Source organism: Stenella coeruleoalba (genome assembly GCF_951394435.1).
Source record: "Stenella coeruleoalba genome assembly, chromosome: 10".
Classification (NCBI taxonomy): Eukaryota; Metazoa; Chordata; class Mammalia; order Artiodactyla; family Delphinidae; genus Stenella; species Stenella coeruleoalba.
The window spans coordinates 69526253-69544876 of NC_137156.1; the positions used below are offsets into that span (position 1 = coordinate 69526253).

Genomic DNA, 18624 nt, shown 5'->3' on the forward strand with positions numbered 1-18624 from the left:
CCACATCCAGGCCATGATTCTCCAGAAGCTCCTTTCAGGAATCTGCTGACCTCACCATACCTGCCCATCCTGCTGTCTCAGGCTGGGGGCACCCAGCCCTGTGTCCGCTTTTCCCTGTAGTCCAGTCTTCATGAGCCTGCCAGCCCATCAGTCATGGGTCTGGACCTCCCACCCCAGCTCCACCTTCGCCGGCTGAGGGCTCTTCCCCCTCAGAGCAGCAGGAGACACCACCTGGCCTGGGCAGAGGTCCACTCGAGCCCTCCGCCCCACCTCCCTCCCTCTATCTGGGGTTTCTCCTTTTTTCCTTTCCAGAAATGGACAGGAAACTGGGCCCATTTTAGAGAGATTATAAGAAAGATTTCTAAAAAGACTCTGAGAGAGGTGCCGAGCAGAGGGGACAGCAGGTCTCCTTCTGTGGGAGGCTGAGGTCAAGCCCTTCTAAGGTTTCCGCAGGCTCTTGGCTCTCAACCCAAGCAAATTAAAAGGCAGCCACTTCCCACATAAAACACTTATAAGAGTTGTGCTCTTCCATGAGGTGTGCTCCAGTTGACAGGTTGTCCTAATATTACACTTAGCAGACATTTAATGTAACATGTATAGAGTTTCAAGCTTCCTGTCACTGAGATGACACCCTGTGCTATGTGATCTCAATCTACTCCTCAGAACACTATACCACCATGAACCCCATTTTACAGGGGAGAAGACAAGATGAGAGAGGTCTGGCACCTCGTCTAAGACCACGCAGCCAGGGAGCACTGGGTCACTGTCTGGGTCTGCCTCTCCCCATAGCCTGGACCTTTGTCACCCTGGATTCCTGACTCTGCCTTGGGGACTCTGGGGTGGGGACTTCAGGTCTGCGGGGCTCACACCTCATTAGAAGAGCTTAGAGCTGCTGAATGGCCTGGCCTGATGGACCAGAGCCCTCCTCCTGGCCCAGTTAGGTGCTTGGCATCGGTGCCCCGGGACTCCTCCCAAGGGTGAGCTGCAGGGCACATGGTTTACCTGCCAGGAGCCCCAAGGTAGGAAAACAAACACCATAAATCATCAGGAAGCCTGTGTAAATATTTTATAGATGGGACAGTAAATAATGCAGCTCCCCGGACGTACCTGACCCAGTTCATCTGCCCCACATCCAGCACCCAGGCCAGTCTGTCTGGGCCACTCTCCTGCCTTGTATTTTTTAAACAAGTGCTGAGGCCCAGTGCTGGGCCTTTCATATGCACCATCTTCACTGCCTAGCCTTTGCTCATGCTGCTCCCTCTGCCTGGAACACCTTTCTCCCTAAGACTGGCTAATTCATCCTCCTCCTTCAGGAGTCACCTCCTCCAGGAAGCCTTCTTTGATTTCATGGGTGGAGTCAGGAGTTCTTCTGGCTCTCACAGTGCCTAGGCTTCCCCCATGTGGGCTCTGCTCACAGGATGTGGTCATTTCCTAGTGACTTATCTGCTTTCTCTGTCAGCTCCAAGAGAGCGATCATATCCCTGGAACTGAGGGCAAATCTTGGCATATAGTAGATGCTCAACAAATAATGTTAAAGGATGGCATAAGTTATCTTGTTTAACCTTTAAATAAGTCTGTGAAGCAGGTGTTATTGTGTTTCTTGTTACAATTATCCTTATTTTACAGGCAAGAAAACTGAGGCTTAGTGGCAGTGCTGGGATTGACTTCCCACCTGTCTGATCCTGAGTTTAGTGCTTTCTCAATCACCCATCCAGGAACACGTCTCTTTCTCCTACAGACCTCAAGCTCCTTGAATCAGGGACCCGCTGTTTCTGCTGGGGGGTCCTTGACCCTTGCCATAGGCTCTGGCACCCAGTGGATGCTAATCCACGTGTGTGAATGCCTACCAAAGGCAAGGCAGCAGTCAGGATCTTGTTGCCGACCTGGGAAGGAATGCACAGTGAGCACCTCGGGAGCAGGAGACTAGGTGAGGGGACTTATGACCCCCAGGCCCCAGAGCATCTCTGAGAAGATATGTGTCTGGGGAGGGTCTTGGGTCCCAGACGGAGGCAGCTTTGAAAGATGCTTGGATGCAGTGGCCCAGATGCCTTCCATCCAAAGGCACTGCATTACTTTGGGGCCAAGTCCCTAACCAGGCCATCAGAGCCTCAGAGGAACCTGAGACACAAAGACAGATGATCCTGTCTACCCTCTCCCCATCCTGTGTCAGGCGCTGAGAACGAGGACAAAGAAATCAGGGCACAGGCAGTGTGAGGTGGGACAGGACAAGGACAGCTTTGCACAAGAAGCCCTGGCCTGACCCTGGCCTCGATCCTTGGCAGGAGGTGGGCTGCAGAAGAGATGGAGGGTAAATGGGTTTCAACTGATGTGTCACTTGCGGCTGATTGTCAATGGCTCCCTGCAGCTCTGTTGAGAAGGATTCTGAGTTGTACCCCTCCGGGCTCAGTTAGAAGTGCTGTGATCGATTAGCAATATTGGCCACCAGCACAGAGGGGGGCACAGTAGCCTACTTCAGAATTTGTCAGCCCCTCCTTTCACCTTTCCTCAACTCTCAGCACAGAGTAGGGACCCAATAAAAGTCTGTGGGTTCATTGTTGATTACTAACAAGGTCAGCGCAGAAGTCATTTGGAGTTAGTCATTCATGGAGATGGAGCTATGAACCCAGGGCCTCTTTACTATTGTATCTGCAAGAACCAGAAAGGAAAAAGGGAGAAGAGAATGGGAAAGAATGACAGACAGCAAATGAGAAGTTAGATGCCCATGAGAACTTCTGGACAGTGTGGACTGAGATCCTGAACCCAGGCACAGCTCTGCCCTCACTAGTCAGCAGGAACCAGGAGTTTTCCAAGGCAAATTCCAGAGATAAATCTTGCCAAGGACCCAGGAGGTGGAGGCTTGTGCTGCAGGAGGCTGGACCCAAGCCTTCTATGCCCGGCAGACTCAGGCATCCCCACTGGGCCCAGGGCAGTGCAAGGGGCACATAGGGGTCCCAGGTGCAGCTCCTGTGTGAGCCCCTGTCCTCACATAGCTTCCCAGGTCGTGAGGGAAGAATACTGTGGGGGCCGGAGCAGGTGGGGCCGGGCAGGATGCTCCCTCTGGTCTGGGAGAACCTGGGCAGGACCGAGAAGGCTGACAGTGGGGCAGTCAGACTGTGTGCACCTACCCTTGTTCCCCCAGCCTCTCACTGCCCCTTGGATACCCACCCCGTGAGGCCACACAGAAAGGTCTGCACAAGCCTTCACAGCTGGGGAACAAGCCTCTGAAAGGGGAGCTCTGTCCCTCCCCTGCTAGCTGCCAATACCTCCACACCCATCGCTCTTCTGACTCCACCCAGGCCAGTTTCCAACTGTGCCCCCTACCCCCATCCCTGTTTCTGTGGCTTTAGGGGTAGACTGGCCTAGTGGCTATGAACTCTGGCCTGGAATTCAGAGCAGTCTGGGATGTAAGGCTCAGTTTGGCCACGTCCTGGCTGTGTGAGAATCGGCGTGTCATTTAGCATCCCTGGGTCTCAGTTTCCTCTCCTGTAAAATGAGGCTAATGATGGTCCCCACGTCGTAAGGGCTTTGTGGAAAGATTGTGAGTTAATAAACATTGTTATTAGTTCAGGCCCTGGTAGGTAGTGAGTACTTGATATGCAGGGGCTGGAATTATTGTTCTTATTATGATTCTAAGATTCTGAGACCAAGTTCATGTTCACCACATCCTCTGTAGAGTCCTGATTCCACCTGGACCCCCAGGGGACCTCTTCCAAGATTGGTAGGCATCAAGGTTGGTGGAGGGCCCTGGAGCTGGGGACTTGGAATGTTTTGAACCTGAAGGCCTGGGGCAGAGCAAAATGGGGTGGGCAGGGGTTCCCTGCAGCCCTGAGGCCCCTGGGCCTGCTGCGCTCTGGGCTATGAGCAGAGCCAGCCATCCCAGGCCACCTATAATTACCTTCTGGCAGAGCTCTGTGGCACTGGGCGGGGGCAGCAATTGTGAAGTTTTATTCTGATGCCCAGTCAGTGCCTTTGGGCTTCCCCACACCGGCTGACCACTGCCAGACACAGATAAAGATTGAGCTCTTTGGGGAGGAGGCCCTTCCAAGGAAGCTGACCTCTGAGTGCAGGATCCAAGAGTTCAGGACCCCACAGTCTCCACGGACCCACCTCTGCCCAGGCCCTGGGGGCCAAGGCTGCTCTGGGGACCCTTGGCAGCCAGGAGAGCTGATTGGAGAGTACTCCAGGGCCTCTTGGACACAGTGTGAGGCCAGAATGAGGAGGCTCCAGAGGACCCACAGTGGACGTTCCATCCTCGTCCTCCTCCCCACTGTCCCCTTCCCCTCCTCCCCTCAAGTGCCCAGGCCTTGGTCTTAGGAGGGCAGATGCTGGCATTGAGGTGGCTGGGAATGAGGGTGCCTCAAGGGCAAACCCTGAGCCTGAGCCGTCTCTGGAGGTCATGCACCCTTGCTGGCTGGAGCCTGGCCTTCCTCTCACCACCGTGTGCACTTGCACCTTCCTGCTCTCCCACACTGCTGCCCCCACTCCAGGCCTCTCACACACAAGAATTTATGCACAGACGCGTCCTTGTACACTCAACCATGTCAACAATTGCAGGGTGATGATGGAGGAAGTAATGGTGACTTCCCACCCCAAACTTCCCCATCTTAAAGCAGCAAGAGGTGGGGACTCAAGGGGTCAGCCTCCAGGTCAGGGAGAGGATCTTGTGTCTGAGTGCTATGGGCAGCAGCACAGGCAGGTCTGCCCCGAGCTGTTTCATCATGCATTGCTGCTCCTAATTCTTCTGGGCACATCCCCGCCTACTGCATCTTTCTCCCCAGGGAAGGGCTGGAATGTCTCTGGATCCAAAGAGGAGCTTCCAGGGCAGGGCCTGCCAGAGCTGCAGGAGGGTAAAGGACAGGGAGCCCCAGAGGCTCAGGCCAATCCCAGACAGCCTGACTTCCATGGGGAAGCAGCTTGGCCCTTTGCCCGTGGCCCTTTGCCCGTGGAGGCCCAGGGCCTAGAGGGGGCCAACAAACGTGAAGTGAACAGATGCTGCTGAGCACTGCTTGGGCATGGGGTGCCGCCCCGGGAAAGCCAGTCTTTGCTAACAGCCTACAGTATGCCTGACCCTCACAGGGTGGCGGCCATGTGTGTGGTGGCATGGGGAGTGATCTGGACGAGAGGACATGGCCCTCAAGGGGTGTGACCCTGCAGCTAGCAAAGGAACAAAGACATGCACAGTTTAAAGCTCAATCCTACAGGCACCAGGAAGGTCACGTGGTAGAATGATGACACCAGGGAGCCCAGAGACCCATAGGTAAAGGTTCCAGAACCAACAGTAAACGAAAGGAAGAGGGTTGGAGGTGACTCAGGAACCCCCTACACACAGTCACACCCTCACCCATGAGTCTGTTGGTCGGAGACCCAGCAGCCCATCCTTCAGGGCTGCGCACTGTGAGCTCACAGAGCAAAGGTCAGAAGGGCAAAGATTAGAGAAATCTCCCTGGACCTACACCCATATGTGCCCTTTCATGTCGGCAAACCTTGTGCTCAGGGAGCAGGCTGTAATCAGCTTCAAGCGCTGCTGGCCTTGGGGGGTGGGGTGGGGGGGTGGGGGGGTGGGGGGAGCTGGGCATGGGGGTGGGTGGGTGGAGGTCTTTGCATCAGCTGTGTCTCCACCCCTGCACTGCAGGTGCCATCAGTAGCATGTGGCAGGGCACTCTGATCCCTGCCCTATTGGACGCACAGACCCGGGCAGCATGAATGATAAAGGCCATGCCGCACTTACCCACTCATTTAAAGAGGCTTGTTGCAGCCGAACCTGCCTCCAGGCCCTTGCCCTTTCCTCTGCCTAGAATGCCTGTCTTCCCAGCCTTATCGCTTCCAGTTTCTGCCAGGAAAACCCCTTTCCCAAGGCTTCATTTCCCATTATCTTCAGCACAGGCCCAAACGCAGACCCAGGCCTTTGCATGGAATCCAAGGCCCCTGAGAATGTGAATCCCGCACTGATCCCTGAGGTACCCTGTGCACCTCATGCTCCAGCCCCACAGGCTCACCTCGCTCTTCCTAGGATTGGCCTTGGATGTAGTCTTTGCTCCGACTGTGAGTGATTTCTCTGCCCCCTCACCACTGCCCGAGAAGGAATTCCTCCTTGTCTTTCTGGCCCAGGCCAGGGGCACCCTGTGGTGGAGCTGTCCTTGCTTCCTCAGCTCTAGTACAGGGTCTGGCACACAGTTGGTGTTTGCTAAATGATCGCAGGAGGGAAAGAACAATGAATTATGTTCTATTCTTGGCTCTGTTGGAGTCTGTGCTGGTTACCTGGGCAAGTCACTTTGCCTCTTGGGACCTTAGTCTCCCATCCATTTGATGGGGAGTTAGATGAGATGTTTTGCATTAAGCTTCTAAGAGCCTTAGGTTTTATGCAGAGGGATTCTGGCCATGTAAGCTTCCCATCCCATCCTTAAATGCACCCTGATAATATCAAAATTAAATCATATAACAAAAATAGCAGTAATCTATTGGGAGCTCACTCTGATCTAGACACAGTGCTAGACCCTCTTCTGTCTACATTCCCTGAGCCTCTGAGGGGCTATAAACAACCCCATTCAGAGATAAGGGAGTTGAAGCCAGAGAGGGGAGGTGACTTGCCCAAGGTCACACAACTGAGTGGCTGAACTCGCAGCAAGAAGCCCACCCCCAATGGCCAGGGGACTCCTGGTCTCAGGCTTGGACCTCCTGAGCTCGGCCACTGCCCTTCAACACAACCTATAAGGACAGGCCCTTTTCAGGAGGCTCAGGCTCAGGGGCTTGGGCTGCACTGTGGGCTGGGAACCCCGCAGGCACGTGGAAGGGAAGAGGGGACACTGGAGGGCAGTCACCCAGGCATGCGGCTGCTCCAGCCCAGCATCCCTGCCAGGCAGAGGAAAACAGATGCCCAGCCTCCCAAATCATGCTGGACTCCATCCCCTCCTCTGGTGGGGACACTGGCCAAAGTCCACACTGCCATCTGGGCCTGGCCTAAGCCAGGCAGAACATCTGCTCCGTTCCAGTTTCCTGAGGAATTGTCCTGACAATGCCCCTGTCAGAACCAACTGGAGGGCAGCAGAGCCGGTCCCCACCACAGCATCCTGCCTTTGTCTAAGGAAGGGGCAGGGACTCTCTGCAGGACACATGGACAAGCCAGGCCTTGGGCTCCTGCCTCATTCTCCTCTAACAACCTGTGTGGCCTTGGGCGGGGGTTTACCAGAGCCTCAGTTTCCTCCTCTGTGGGATGGGATCAGAATGCCTGCTCTACCCAGGTGGAGGCAATTAGATGGCAATTGGGAGGCTCGCCATGGTGCCTGGGGGAGGTTCCTAGCCAAGGGGTAAAGAGAAGAATATATCTGGGTGGAACTGCTGAACCTGATGCCTGCAACCCTCAGAGTGGCCCACTCCTGTCCGTGCTCCCAGCATGTCCTCATGCGGACTTGGGGAGGAGGGAGAGATGGGATAGGGAAGGCAGTGGCCTCCTCCTTACCCTCACTGGGTCAATTAATCCTCGTGGCCACGGAGAGCTAGGGCTCTTATCATCCTTCGTTGTGTTTCAGAGAAGCTGAGCTACCTGCCCAAGGTCACACAGCCAGTGAGGGCTGAGCTGGGAGGGGAACCCAGAGACCAAGTTTAACTACTAGGAGCCTCTGCCTCTGAAGCCACCAGGTCCTCCTGCGAAAAGGCTGGAGGCTGCGACCTCACACAGACCTGGGGGCCCGCCTCTTCCTGACCTGCCGTGTGGCCTTGGGTGGTGACCTCACCCTTCTGAGCCTCAGTTTCCTCACCTGTAAACTGGAGCTGCCCCAAGCACTAAACGAGAGGCTGTTTTGAACTGCTCAGCCTGTCCTTGGCAGGGGCCAGTATCACCCTAGTGATAACTTAATACGTCCCATCCTGTCGCCTCTCTTGTATAGCTGGAGCTATCAAGGCCTGGAGGGGCAGAGGGGACTCCTGGGATTCTGAAGCAAGTCAGAGGCACCGCAGGGTGAGGCTCCAGCTTCACAGTGCTTGCCAGGCACCTCTTCAGGCATGCCCATCGGGGGCCTGTTTCTAGCTGCATTCTGCTACAATCCCCACCCCTGACACAAACTCGCTTACTTGTGTGTGCTCAGGCCCACCCCAGCCCAGAGGTTTGGCCACAGCCTGGCTTCTCAAGAGCCTGGTGGGCAGCAGAGGCTTCCTTGGAGTCTTCTCCTCTAGATTCCGGCGGCTTCATGTGGGTGGTGTGGAAGGAGGGGGCTTGAGGAACAGGAGGGAAGACTGGGCATCACTGCCACCAGCTTCCCTCAATCCCCACCTCCCAGCCCCCCACACGTGCACACCAGCCGGCACCTAGGTGCACACACAAGAACCCAAAGCCAGATTTCACAGAACACTCCCACCACAACCCCTATTGCCCAGCACTAAAACCCACTCACACTTCCCCAAGTTCCCTCCTCATCCTTTCTGCTTTCCCTCCAGAGAGCTGCTGCCGAGGCAAAGAGTGGCCCCCCACACAAGAAAGCTACCTTCCCACCCCAAAGGACAGACCAGCATGGTTGCTCTGCAACACAGTAGAGCTACAGCACACATCAGCATGAACTTCCCAGGCTTCCAGGTTGTGAAACCTGAGGCCAAGTTGAAAGTCTAGTTCATCTTCTTTGCAAGGCTCCCAAATCTCCCTGTGATCCTAGGTCTGCGGCCTGAAGCTGAGGCCCCAGTTCCAGTGCCCACCTGGGGAAACCTGGTACAGCTGGATGCAACTAGCTGGAGCTCTCACCCCACTGGCCTAGAGTGAGGGTGTAAAGGTTCCCACATGGGCCCCACCTGAGGACTTAGATTATATATCCCAGCCTTTGACCCAAATGCCACCCCCATCCAGAAATTCCAGCCTTGCCACTCTTCCCTCTATTGCCCTGGGACGACTGCCTGGTGCGCACAGGCCCTGAGGGGCTGGCCTGCGAACTGGCTGTGTTTCTGGCTCCCAGGGCTCACCATTCCTGCTGCCCAGGCCTGCCCAGCAGCCTGGCCACAGGCCTAGCTGCTGTGGCCAAGATGGCCACAGTCCGTTCCTGCAGAATCCTGTGGGCAGAGGCAAGGCCCAGGCATATGAAGGTGGTGGGGTGGGCAAGTAGCCTAAGGGTGAGACTCAGCTCCCTGGGGAGGCTCCTCACCTGGCAACCTCTGTCTCTGCCCACCACAGGCTGCTGGGCACTGAGGAGGAGGTGTATGTCTGCCAAGGGAGCTCGCAGCCTCGGGGAGATGGACATGAACAGCCCAGCTGACTGTTTCTAGTGCTGGGCCTAGGGCTGGGCCCTCTGCAGCCAGCATTTCAATCCATCCTCAGAGCAGCCTCAAGGGCTGGGGATTTTACAGATGAGGAAACTGAGGCTCAGAGATGGCTGGCATTTGCTCAAGGTCACACAGTGAGTTAGTGTGGAAGCTGCATGCTAGTTCTTCCTACTCTGGAGCGTCTGCACCATGTGGTTGGTGCCTCAGGAGAGGCCCTGGACAGAGGGGATGGGAGTGGGTTAGAACTGAGGGGAGGGCTCATAGGAAGCAGAGGACCTCTTTAGTTAGAGACAGGAATCTGGAAGTCTCCCTAGAGGAGGACCTTTTGCATGGGGCCTTGTTAGACGGCTAAGAGCTTGATCGAATGGCATCTTCAAGAGCAAAGCACAGCATGAGCACACCCAGGATGGAGGGTGCTGGCTGCGCAAGTACCTTGCTCAGGCTTTGCTGGTCCAACTGGCCCAACCACTTCTCTCGCCAGGCACTGCTCACTGCCCCTGCTCACAGCCCGGCCAAGAGTCGTTGGCAAACCCTGGGTGAAGGCTGGGTCAGGAACCTAGGATCCCTCATCCTGGCCCTAGGGTAAAATGATTAAGGGGTCCTGAGCCCCAGACTGCTCTGTCACCTCCTCACAGTCACCTCCTCCAGAAAGCCTGCCCGGATTGTGCCTTCCAGTAGGACAATTTCTAAGATACAACAACAGTGTCTGAGGAGATGAAATTACCCGTGCAATTATGAGAAATCTCTACTTTTCTCTGTAAACTTGTCATTATTTTCCTTATTTGCTCTGGTTTTCATCAGAACAGCCAATGTGTGTCATTACTTCATTACTTTTCTAGGTTTCTGTGAGTCTCCCTCCCCATCTCTCACCACCCGCCACCCCCCAGCCCCAGTCCTCCCACCCAGAGGTCAGGCTTTGGTGCCTTGGACGACACTCTCGCCCAGGCTCTAGGTTGCGCCATCCTTGAAACGGGCGTGCTCAAGTCTCCCTGACTCTCCTGGACGGAGCCAGCAGCGAAGGGCAAGGAGAAGACACCGCCCAGCGCCCGGGTCCAGGAGGCGGCGCCACTCCAGCCTCCAGGTGACGGCGCGACCCGGGAATACAGCCGGGTCATTTATAGCCGGGCCTGAGTCACGAGGAGAGGCGGACGCCTCCGCCCGCCGTTCGGAAAGGTCTCCCCGGGGCTAGGTAGGCTAGGCTGGACCCGGAACGCGGGAGACGTGCCTGCGGGGGCGTATGCGCCGCAGCCGCTGCTGGGGGGCGAGGCCGCCCCTACCCGCCGTCCCCCGTTTCCCACCGGCCAAGCTGGGCACGGTGAGCTGCCCGCTGCGGAGGGAGACTGAGGCAGGTGAGCGAGCGAGGGAGCTGCTGAGGCCGGCGGCCCTCCCCGCCCTGTGGGTGACAGAGCCCCTTCGACTCCGCAGGTGTCAGAGCCTAGTGTAAAACCTGGCAGATCTTAGCAGAGGGCGTGCTGCTATGTGCGGGTGATGGGGGAGTAGGGGTGATGCTGGAGAGCTGGGGGGTCACCTGGGTCTTTGTGCCAGGGGATAGCTGCTAGTCCGTGACTGCCCCTGACAACACCAATGCCCATCCACACCCCTTTGGTGGGCAGAGGAGTAGAGGAGCCCGAAGAGGGGACTCAAGAGCAGGGGCTGTGCGGTGGTCAGTGCAGGACTGGGGTAGTCCAGGGGCTGCCTGCTCTGTGAGAGCCCGGGGAAAGCCCTGTGCCCTGAACTCCCAGAAAGCACCTTCCCCTTGTCTACCGCAAGTATTTCTCAAGTTTCACCCAAAGATGTTTTGAGGACAGAACTTGTGGACCATTAGCCGGCCTCACCAACTCTTTGGTAGTTAACACCAGCATGGATTGAGCTCTGCCCCTAGTGCCCCACAATCTTGATCTCTTCCATCCTCTCAACCACCCACCAGGCCAATATTACTGTTCTCTTCTCCATTCCACAGATGAGGAAGGTGAGGCACAGTTACGACACAGGTCCAGGGTGGAGCCAGGATGTAAACTTGGCCTGTTCAGGCCCCTGACCTGGCACTTCCCTACCATTTGGTACTACCCCCAAGGCCACTTCCCTTACTTGTTGCTTACCCAGTGCCTGAGGCGGAAATCCCTGCCCATGGTCATCTTGGTGACCTGAGGCATGGCCGCAGGTTGGACCATGTTCCAAGTGCCCTTCTCACCTGCATGCGCTACCCCCAACAGGACCCATCCAGGCTCTGCCATCCCCAGCAGTTGCCCAGGAGCACCATCCCTGCTGGCCTAGGCCTTCTGCTCCAGAAACATGAGCCCACTCTCCCTTGGTCAGGCCAGTGCTCTGGATGTGATGGGGATGGTGATGGCAGCCAAAGCTTCAGGGACAGGGATGGTGATACAGAGAAGCAGAAACAGAGAGGCAGCATAGGAAGAGAGGCCGGAACAAGGACCAACTCTTGGCAGGGATCAAGTGGGGGACCCCATCCTGCCCCCTCAGGTGGGTGGGCCCCAGAGATGGAGGGAGGTCCAGGCCTTTTCCAGGTTGCTTGGCTGAGTCCTGGCCTTCCTGTGGAGGGGTGTGAGGGTCCCCAGGGTTAATGGCCTCTGGGTGGGGTGGAAGCTGCAGGGGTCAGGCTGGCGATCCTCTGGACTAACCCTCCAGGGAGCCTGCAGGGGGACAGCCCTGGGTGGATGCCCGGGGTAGGAGTCTGGAGACTGCTCAGTGCTAACTCTGCTGGGCCTGTTTCCTTGGCTGCAAACCTGGATAGGGGAAAAGGGAAAGCACCACTTCCGGGTGGCTGCTGTGGACCCAGCCCTGCATGGGGATTTATGCCCCATATCGTGAGAGGCTAACAAGGGCTCTTCCGAGGCCGACAGCCTGTGACTTGGCAAAGTGACCTTACCTGTGCCCCTGGCCAGTGTGAGCTTAGCCTCACCAGGTGCCCACCCTGGCTGAAACTGCACACACATCATCTCACCCAACACGTAACCACCAACATGGTTTGTCATCAGCCCATTTCACAGGTGAGAATTCAGGATCAGAGAGGTGTGGTCACCCGCCCAGGGTCATACAGTTAGCATGTGACACAGCCAAGACTTGCTCCCAAGCCTCAGCAGGTCCTTCTAAGGTCAGTACCAGTCGGGTTGTGGAGGCACAGAAGCAAGCTCACCTGGACTGTGCCCTGGCCCACCCAGTGTGGCACCAAAGGGCAACTCCGACATGCAGAGTGGCTCCATCCGAGCTTGGCCTGGATTCCCTGGACCCCACACAAGCCTGTTCTCCCTGGGTCCCCTGGTCCCAGGACCTGTCTCTAGAGGGAAGCCCACCTGCATCCTTTCTCTGCATTGGCCACAGTGTGGCCTGCACAGCCTCAGCCCCTTGCCCTTCTCTGGGGACATCTCGCCTCCCCTTGGAATCTCCATAGGAGAAAGATTGGCTGAAGCTAGTGTGTGCCCACAGCCCCTGAGTTCATGAGTCTGCATAATCCTGAGGGCCAGGAAAGTGCTTCCTGGTGTCTAATTTAAATCCTTCTTGTTCCTGAAACACCAGTCCTGCTCTAAAGTAGTGGTTCTCACTCTCACAAGGGGTGGTTTTGCCCCCTAGGGGGCATTTGACTGTGTCTGGAGACATTTTTTTAAAAATTTATTTTACTGAAGGATAGTTGATTTACAATGTTGTGTTAATTTTGACTGTACAGCAAAGTGATTCAGTTATACATATATTTTTATATTTATATATATACATTCTTTTTTTTTTTTTTTTGAGGTACGTGGGCCTCTCACTGTTGTGGCCTCTCCCGTTGCAGAGCACAGGCTCCGGACGCACAGGCTCAGTGGCCATGGCTCATGGGCCCAGCCGCTCTGCGGCATGTGGGATCCTCCCAGACCGGGGCATGAACCCGCGTCACCCGCATTGGCAGGCGGACTCTCAACCACTGCACCACCAGGGAAGCCCTATACATTCTTTATCATATTCTTTTCCATTATGGTTTTTCACAGGGTATTGAATATGGTTTCCTGTGCTATACAGTAGGACCTTGTTGTTTATCCATCCTATATATAATAGTTTGTACCTGCTAATCCCAAACTCCCAATCCATTCCTCCCCCACCTCCCTCCCCCTCGGCAACCACAAATCTGTTCTCTATGTCTGTGTTTCTCTTTTATAGATAGGTTCATTTGTGCCATATTTTAGATTCCACATATAAGTGATATGGTACTTGTCTTTCTCTTTCTGACTTAATATGATCATCTCTACGTCCATCCATGTTGCTGCAAATGGCATTATTTCATTCTTTTTTATGGCTGAGTAATATTCCATTGTATATATGTACCACATCTTCTTTATGCATTCATCTGTCGATGGACATTTAGGTTGTTTCCATGTCTTGGCTATTGTGGATAGTGCTGCTATGAACATAGGGGTGCTTGTATCTTTTCGATTTATAGTTTTGTCTGGGTATATGCCCAGGAATGGGATTGCTGCCTCATATAGCAACTCTATTTTTAGTTTTTTTGAGGAACCTCCATACTGTTTTCCATAGTGGCTGCACCAATTTACATTTCCACCAACCGTGTAGGAGGGTTCCCTTTTTGGAGACATTTTTATCTGTCACGACTTAAGGGAGGGGAGCTACTGGCATTCAGTGGGTGGAGGCGAGGGATGCTGCTAAACATCCTCCAATGCACAGAACAGCCCCCACAACAAAGGATCATCTGACCCAAGGGTCAGTAGTGCTGAGACTGAGAACCCCTGGACTTTGGAGCCAGGTGGACCTTGGTTTGAATCCCACCTCTGCCATTTACTAGCTGTGAATCCTTGGGCAAGTGGCTTCATCTCTCCTTGAGACTCAGTTTGCTCATCACCAAAAGTGGCCCTAATAGTGGCCTTCACCTTAAAGTGCCTTGAGGACTGATCAGATTGCACACATCCAGTACCCAGCACAGAACCTGGCACCGGGGAAGCTCCATCAGTGATAGAGATTATTCTTCTTTTCCATTTTCCAAGGAGAACCTCGGGGTGTGGGAGCAAAGGTCTGGTGGCTGGCCCTGGAGCTCCCCAAGAGGCAGCCCTCCATTGCCCTCCCTCCAGTGATCCCTGGCACAGGCTGGGCCTATTGTTGATGTTGAGGGAGAGGCTAGGTTGGCCTCTGTGGACCTGGAGGGAGGAGCCAGGAGGGAAACTTGATCCCAGGTGAGCAAAAGTCACCTAAAGCTCACCTTGCTCCCCTTTCCTCCAGCCCAACCCCACGGAAGCCATGGGGTGGGGGTAGTGTGATTTGTGAGGACACAAATCACACTAATGAATGGAGTCCCTTAGCTCAGGGAAGTGCCATGGATTCACAGCTGGGCATCACAGAGGAGTGGCATTTGAATGGACACAACAAAGAGAGGTAGAGATTTGGGGATGGGTGGGAAATGGCATTCAGTCCCAGGGAACAGTGTGTACAAAAGACTAGTTGTGAGGAGTAGGGCATAAGCCCTATTTCCCAAATGATAGTCCAGTGTGACCTGAAGGTTCAGTTTGGTGGATAGAGCCTCCCCCAGTGGGGTAGGGGACAGGCACCAGTGCTGGGAACCTAGACAATAACCAGTTTTCAAACTAGGTCCTCCTTCTGGAATGTAGAGTAGCAGCCGCCCGCCCCCCACCCCAGCCTCCCATTTGTGGGAAGAATCATTGTAGTTTTTCTCTTTCCAGTCCAGACCACCCCCGCCACCCCCACCGACACACACTTAAAACAGTTTCAGGATTCACATCTCTGCCAGGCTCTCCATCCCTGGAGGTCTCATTGGACACCCCTTCCTCCCACCCCCACAGCCCTGTAACCCGCTTGGTGTGGCCCCTTCTTCCCACCCATCTTCCCCAACCTAGGGTCCTCCCACCTGAACAACATGGCAGCACCTCTGCCCCTGTCCAGCCCGTCTCTTTGCCTGCAGCCACTCTGTCCATGCATTTCCCCCACAAGCCCACTCCACTCTAACAGCTGCAGCCACCTGCTCTTTGAGAAGACTAATGTCCTGGCCATGGCCTGTGTTAGCTGTGGGCCCCTTGATCAGGTCAGGCTTCCTCAGGGATTGCCTCCCATTTTCATCCCTTAGGTCTCAGCTGGGAAGAGCTGTGCAGACTGTCCTCTAGGTGGTCCCCCAGGAGGTAGGCCTGGAACTGGAACCCTCTTCTTTTCCTCTGAAAAGTGACGTTTCTTTGGAGTATGGAGTCATTGGTTTGGTTTTCTCATCTTTGGGGGCAAGGGAATGGATTCCCTGCGCCTTACTCTTTCCCCAGACTTGAGGCCCAGAGGATACCCAGTGAATGAAATGAATGAATGAGTTATGTCAGACAACCAAGTTCTAAGTCTGGAAAGGAAGATCAGGAGCCTCCCAGAGGCGATGGGGAACTCTGAAAAGCAGGGGCAGGAGGGAGGAATACTGGTGGATCGGGGTAGGGACTGCTCCCAGAATCACTTGACCAGCAGTGGTGGACCATCTAGAGCCTCCCGCCCTGGAGTCTTCCCACTCGTCTCCGGGGGCAGGGCCGGGACCAGCCGGCCTGGCGGCGGGCACGGAGCCCGGCCGCGTCCGCACTCCAGCCAACAGGAAGAGAAAGAGCGAGGGCCCGGCGAGGCGGGCCAGCTGGCGGGGCGGGAGTCCCGGGCGCGGGCGCTGGGAGCTGGGGAACCCCCTCCGGCGCCTCTCCGGCTCGCTGTGCGGGGTGTGGGGCGGGGAGATCGCCCCCCCACCCCAACCCCCCGGCCTCAGCGTCCTCCGTAAAATGAGGCCCCTTCTGAGGGCTGGTAGTGCCCTAATGGCGGGCGGGGGCGAGGGGTGCCGGGGCGGGCGGAGAGGCCCAGACACTGAGTGGCGGGCCAGGGAAAGCCTAGCCGCTAGACCCCCGGGGGCCGCGGGTGGAGGCGGGCCCTCGTGGGGGCGGGCCCAGGGCGGGGCCGCGGCCGGGGCCGGCACCTGGGTGAGGTCGCTCCGCGCCGCCTCGCCCCCTCGCACTTCCGTGTGCCGCTGCGCGGGAGCTAGAGGCTGCGGACCCGGGATCACTTGAGCGACCCCCGGCGTTCGCCCGCCGCGCCGAGGCCCGGGTGGTACCTCACCGGCCACCAGGCCCGTCCGGGTCGGGTGCGCACCGAACCCCCATCCGCGCGCGCGCCCGGGAGCCGCGCCGAGAGCCAGACTCTAGCCACCGCGACCCCTGGCGCCTGGCCCGAGCCCGGAGGTGAGTGAGGGCCGGGCCCGGACGTGGGATCGGGCTGCCCCGAGGGCGAACTGTCCCTCCCTTTCCCTCCCCGCTCCGGTTCCCGTTTCCGAAACTGAGCCGCGGCCGGCGAAAGTCCCGCCGCGCTCCGAGACCCGCCGGTGTCTCCGTGCCCCCGTCCGTCTGTCTGGCCCTCTCTCCAGCGGTAAGGGCTGAGGGGCTCTTGTCCGTCTGCTCCCGGGCCCTCTCTACCCGCGCCTCCGAGGGTCCACCGTCCCTTCCGAATTACTGGGGCCCTCTGTCCGTCCATCCGTCCCCACCCCCTCAGCGTTCCCCCGTCCGCCTCTTCCTAGTACCCATCCGGCTGCCCTTGCGCCCCATCACCCCACCCTCAGTCCACCTCCCGCCACCCCCTAGATCCTGTCCTCCGCGAGGGGCGCCCCCGGCCACGCTCGCCGCCCCCTGCCTGTCCGCCGCCTCATCTTTTCTACCGCGGGGCTGAGGCCAGGCCGCCCGCTGGGCCTCGCCTCCCGCCGCTGGGACCCTGCCCGGCCCAGCCGGCGCGGCGCCTCCTCCTCTCTCGTTCTCTTCTTTCAGTCTCTGTGTGTTTCTCCCCGTCTGTCTCCGGGCTGGGCGTGGCTCCATGCTACACTATCCCCTGCCCTTCCCCTCCCACCCCTACGCCCCCCAGCCCCCTTTTCCAGTGGCCCCTTCCCAGTCCAGATGCCACCCCTTTGGGGGCCCAGCCGGGAGAGGGGAGGAGGCGGAGGAGGGAAAGGGTGAAGAGGCAGGAGGTGGGCACCGTCAGAACTGCCGCACTTCCCCAACTCCTCCATTCGTCCTTGTCGGGGAGGGGAGAGCCCCACTGAGAACCCCACCAGAACCGGGTCAGAAGGATTTGGTGTGAGTGAAGCGACGTTCCTTTCTCCTCTGGCCCGTACCCTATGTGCGTGGACCCTGTCTTCTGCTGAGTTGTCCGTATCTGTCATGTAGGTATGTTGTGTATCTGTGTCTCCTTGTGTGTTCTTTGTCACCGGGTCTGGGACTTGACCCTCTGTGTCCTTTTAAACATGTGTGACTTGCCTGTGTGTATGTGTATTACCTCTTTGAGTGCCCTGAGGCTCTGTGTGCCCTCCGCAGCTATGTGTGTACTATGTTCTTTGTCACCAGACTCCCCTCTGTGTGTTGGGATGTGTGTCCCCATGTGCCTGGAGGGTCTTGTTTGTACACTGGGTAGGTTTTGGTGGTCATGAGTACATACAGCCTGCAGTGTTAGTGTCAGTCCACCAGGCTCATGTGTGAGTGTGTCTGTATAAGTGTGTGTATGTGTGTGCACTTACATGTTCTTATTCTCTGCCACTGAGCCGCTGTGACCAGGCTGTGACCAGACTGACCTAGTCGCTGAGGGAGGGGACTGGTCCCTTGGGTTTCCTCGTTCCTGCCGTGGACTGAGCTGGGACGTGGTGGGCAGGCCGGTAGAAGGCAGTTGTGCGGGTGTGTGTGATGTGGAGGTGTTTGGACAGCTGTACCTGGCTATAGGGTGGTATGAGGGCTCTGGCGTGTGACAGGAGTTTGGCTGGGGCTGAGGCTGAGCGTATGACTGGTGGGAGACTCACAGTCTGACTGTATGAAACTGTGAGGATGTGTGCTTGGGGAGTCATTGTGATTGTGGGGAACCGAGAGTGCTTGGGCGTGGGTGTCAGTAGCAGGAGGGGATGCCACGAGGTGTGTGTTGCCTGTGCCCTGGGGTGGCAGTGCTGGGAGGGAAGGTGAGAGCCCTGGTGTGTGTGTGTATATGTGTATGCATGTGGCAGGCTGTGAGAGTGTGGATGTGCACATGATACACGCAGGCCCAGCCCTGGCTCCTGGGGAGACGGGGAAAGCCTCCATCTCTCACCTTCCTCCACTCTCCCAAGTTCACAGACACCTGAGGTCACAGTGTTGTGACTGAGACCGAGAGCTCTGGACCCAGGAAAGATTTGGGCTCAAATACACACTGTGCCTTTTAAGAGCAAGAGCTGGGAACTAGGCCTCTCTGAGGCAGTTTCCTTATTTGCAGGGTGGAGAAAGTTGTGAGGACCAGAAGTCCTGTGTCAGAGGTCCTTTAGCACAGCCTTGGTCCATAGTGAAAGCTCAGCACATGCTAAGTCTTGTTTGGTGACCACTCACCTCCCCGCAAACTGTATGGTCCCCGTTCTCC

General features: G+C 56.7%; 1 protein-coding gene across 6 annotated transcripts in view; it reads left to right on the forward strand.

The window, feature by feature from the left end:
- The first annotated feature begins 10574 nt into the window (after positions 1–10574).
- PRKCD (protein kinase C delta) overlaps positions 10575–18624 on the forward strand; it is a 39257-nt gene continuing 31207 nt past the window's right edge. For 4 of the 6 annotated variants that reach the window (XR_013830251.1, XM_079934846.1, XM_079934849.1 and 1 more), the window contains exon 1: positions 15829–16445. The gene's annotated coding sequence lies outside the window, so the exon portion shown is untranslated. Of the gene's footprint in view, positions 10590–15828; positions 16446–17247; positions 17328–18624 lie in introns of those variants that run through there. The other 2 variants (XM_079934847.1, XM_079934848.1) reach the window with 2 other exon arrangements.